The sequence below is a fragment of the Benincasa hispida genome, chromosome 10 (assembly GCF_027475165.1).
Source record: "Benincasa hispida cultivar pf3 chromosome 10, pf3_genome.v1.1, whole genome shotgun sequence".
Classification (NCBI taxonomy): Eukaryota; Viridiplantae; Streptophyta; class Magnoliopsida; order Cucurbitales; family Cucurbitaceae; genus Benincasa; species Benincasa hispida.
The window spans coordinates 12,303,081-12,307,584 of record NC_143487.1 but is presented as its reverse complement, the minus strand read 5'-3'; the positions used below and the strand labels follow the sequence as shown (position 1 = coordinate 12,307,584).

General features: G+C 41.0%; 1 pseudogene; it reads left to right on the top strand.

The window, feature by feature from the left end:
* The first annotated feature begins 1,615 nt into the window (after positions 1-1,615).
* LOC120088932 (uncharacterized) lies at positions 1,616-3,566 on the top strand (annotated as a pseudogene).
* The last annotated feature ends 938 nt before the right edge of the window (positions 3,567-4,504 follow it).

Genomic DNA, 4,504 nt, shown 5'->3' with positions numbered 1-4,504 from the left:
CTGGGTAATTTGCAAGAATTAAGCAAGTAAATTAATTTGTGTTAAGGAAATAATTATGTTTAGCTAAAGCATGCTCGACGACATCTTCACTTGTGAGAGCAGAAGTAAAGATGTTATTCCGCCTATCGAGAGAGGGTTGGAAGAATGCATTAACTAAAGCGAGAAATACTTCCAGAGATGGAAGAAACCTTGCATTCACCACGTTCATCCCTGTTTCACCATAGAGATATGGGAACACGGCCGATCATCGAGAGCTGTACACCAAGGGAAAGCGGAACCTTAGTTGCATATTTAACACAATCAACAAACTTGCGTTGTTTTTACTAATTACTCTTTCTATTTCTGATTCATCCATAAAGACTTGCCATCGTATATCACGATCCTTTATATAACTTCACAGTCAGTCTCGACCTCAGTATCATGTATCATGTATCGTGTATCTTAGATCATATTAGTTTAGAATTTTATTTTCAACGCAACTTTATTTTCATCGCACTTTAGATCCCTGTATAAACTCAATTCGTTATTAATTGTAAAAACCGGTCACATATATCACAAAAGTAATGCATTAATGAAAACAATCCCTGTGTTCGACCTTGGATTATTCTGAGAAACTTGCGTTGGAATTATACTTGGTTTCAGTGCAAGGAAACTTGTGACACACATTACTATATCGCATACTACAAGCATACCATTAACAACGCATATTTAGCAGTAGTATCGCCTACATTCTCTTTATTGCAAAGCACTTGAGTGCATATTTAGCACATCATCTATCATCACAGTGCATGCATAAGAAGGAAGCAATTTTATGTCATCAAGTTTATGGCGTCGTTGCTGGGGATTGGTAACGGTTAGTGTTGAATACTTTTGTGGTATTTTGCAGGACAGATCTCTTTGTACTGGCTGTTTATCGCGAAGAGCAGTCTGATGGTTTATGAGTACTGGAATTGATCTAGAAATTCTAAGTTGACCCAGAGTTCAGGTGTATTTTTCGCGCAAGAGCACATCAGGACCAAGTTAGGCGAAGAGGAAACATGGCAGATAATAATGAGGCACCCGAAGGAAATCAAGAGGTGAACCGGCCAGCGCAAGATTCTGTATTTCTTGCTGCTGACCGCAACATCCTAATGAAGAATTATGCGGCGCCGAACTTCTATAACTTCTCGCCCAAAATTTCCAGACCCATGGTTGAGGAGAATGCAAGTTTTGAGATAAGGCCGATAATGCTTCAAATGATTCAAAATGCGAGACAGTTCGAAGTCTACAAGGAGAAGACCCACATGCCCATTTGACCCATTTCGTGGAAATATGCAACGCATTCTCCATAACTGGTGTGACTCCAGAAGGAATTAGATTGTATCTCTTCCCGTATACACTGCGGGATGAGGCAAGGAGGTGGGCTCAGTCATTATAGCCAAATGAAATCAACGCATGGGATCAGTTGGTTGAGAGATTTATGAATAAATTCTTCCATCCAACCGTCAACGCAAGGAGACGGAGGGATGTGTTGAATTTCGAACAGAAGGGTTATGAAATTTTGAGCACCGCCTGGGTGCGATTCAGGCAATTAGTGAAGAGTTATCCGCATATCGGGATTCCCAATTGTGTTCTGATGGAGACAGTTTATAATGGCCATGATCGATCAACACAAGCAGTTGTTGATACCTCCGCGGCAAGAGGATTAATGGACAAGTCATATGCAGAAGCAAAGATCATCTTAGATCGCATTTCGCGAAATACAGATGAGTGGTTAGATAACAGGTATGAGGAAAGTGGTTCGGAGCAAAGAAGAGTAGAAGATGCCATTGTACCAGCTGATACAATGAACACCTGGTAGACCAGATGACCACAATGACTTCGCTCCTTCAGACTATTGCTATTCAACAAGGACATCTCTCTCAAGGATCAGCGCAAGCCAATTCGTTGACACACGTGGCCACAATAAATTGCGTTCAATGTGGAGAGGGACATTTAGTGGAAGTCTGCCCGTGGAATCAACAATCCGTATACTCTGTCTACAATGAACCTTTCAGCAACACTTACACCCCTGGTTGGTGGAATCACCTAACTTTCAGTTAGGACGGGAATCAGAGCCAAAGTAATCATCAGAGCAGTTATCATGGGAATCGAGGCAACCCTCCAGTTTTTAGTAATCAAGATCACAGCCCAGGTAATTTTCAAAGTATATCACCCTACGACAAACCGTTCTTTTCTAACACCTCTTATAGTACCTCGTCTTTGGAATCGTTATTGAAACATTATATTGAGAAGAGCGAGGCGATTAAGCAATCGCAAGCTTCCTCTCTTAGAAATTTAGAGGAGAAGATTGAACAGCTTGCGATCGAACTTAAGAATAAAGCGTCTGGTACACTGCCTAGCAGTTTGGGAGCATCGGGGCCACGTGGTAAAGAGCAATGTCAAGCAGTGATATTGAGAAGTGGCAAGACAATAGCCTCCATGTCACCAGTACCGGATACAGTAACAAGACCAATCCTAATCCTTGGGGATGTGGCAATACATCTAAGAAATTATTCCTACTATAACAAAAATTGAGAAAATATTCCCTTTTAACCATCGACGATGATCAATCAACCATTAATGACAAAATTACCAGTTCAGAAGAAAGTACATCTACAAAGGATGAGTCTCAGTAAGACTTAAATTCAAAATCATTGCAACTTCCACCTACAACACAGCAAGCATAGAACCCCAATGAACAACCAATTGAACAGGAAGTACGGCGAGATCCTCCACCTTTCCCGTCCAGGCTGAGGAAGAAAGATGATAGTAAACAATTTCAGAGGTTCCTGGATGTTCTCTGACAACTACATATCAACATTCCCTTAATAGAAGCTTTGGAACAAATGTCGAGCTATGTGAAATTCCTCAAGGACATACTTACTAACAAGAGGAAGATCGGGGAGAATGAAACGGTCGCATTAACATATGAGTGCAGTGCACTGTTTCAAAACAACATCCTCACCAAAATGAAAGATCCCGGGAGTTTCACATTGCCCTACTCAATAGGGGGAAAGAAGGTCAGAAATGCGTTATGTGATTTGGGGGCGAGTATAAACCTAATGCCCTTGTCAATCTTTAAAAAGTTAAATATTGGCAATGCAAGACCAACCACAATTACATTGCAGTTGGCCAATAGATTAATAACGCATCCTGAAGGCAAAATAGAGGATGTACTTGTGCAAGTAGATAAGTTCATCTTCCCTGCTGACTTTATCATATTAGTCTATGAAGCTGATGTTAAGGTGCCTATCATCTTGGGTCGCCGATTTCTTGCAATAAGGCGAGCACTGATCGATGTACAGAAAGGAGAACTCACCATCAGGGTCGATGATCAGCAAGTTAAGTTCAACGTTCCCAATGCATTGAAATACCCCAGTGATATGAAAAATTGTCAATATGTTGAGGAATTGCAGGAAGAACCTTGGCACGAGCCCTTAGAAGAGTTGGAGGAAGAAGATTTTGGAATCGGCGCAATGTGGGAGGAGAATTGTGCCGCAAGTCAAATTGAGTCAGATTTTGAAACAATCAAGTTATCTGAATGAACAACGCAACATACTAAGCCATCTTTAGAAGAACCACCCATGTTAGAGTTGAAGTCGTTGCCAATGCACCTCAAATATGTTTATTTAGGAGGCAATAACACTTTACCGGTTATTATATCTGCCTCGCTAAGTAAAGAGAAGGAGGATGCACTTATCCAAATCCTGAAAAACAACGCAAAAGCTTTGGGATGGACCTTAGCGGATATTCTGGGGATTAGTCCTTCGTATTGCATGCATAAGATTCATCTGGAAGAAGGAAAAACATGATCTATAGAAAGGCAACGTCGATTGAACCTTGCCATGAGGGAGGTTGTGAAGAAAGAGATAGTGAAGTGGCTTGATGCAGGTGTCATTTACCCCATATCAGATAGCAGCTGGGTAAGCCCAGTGCAATGTGTTCCAAAGAAAGGGGGAATGACGGTCGTCACTAATAGCAAGAATGAGTTAATTCCCACAAGGACAACTACAGGGTGGAAAATATGTATGGATTATCGCAAATTAAATCTGGCCACAAAGAAGGACCACTTTCCACTCCCGTTTATGGATCAGATGTTAGATCGACTTGCTGGGAATGAATTCTTTTGTTTTCTTGACAGCTACTCAGGGTATAACCAAATTGCGATCGTGCCGGAAGATCAAGATAAGATGATTTCACGTGCTCATTTGCCACATTTTCATTCCGTCGCATGCCGTTTGAACTCTGTAATGCACCAGGTACCTTCCAGAGCTATATGATGGCAATATTTTTAGATTTCTTGGAGGAGTCAGCTGAGGTAATAATGGATGATTTTTCAGTTTTTGGCAATACTTATGACTCCTGTTTATCAAATCTTGAAAAAGTCTTGAAGAGATGCGTTGAAATGAATCTCATTCTGAATGGGAGAAATGTCACTTTATGGTTGAAGAAGGAATTGTCCTAGGTCACAAAATATCAAAGG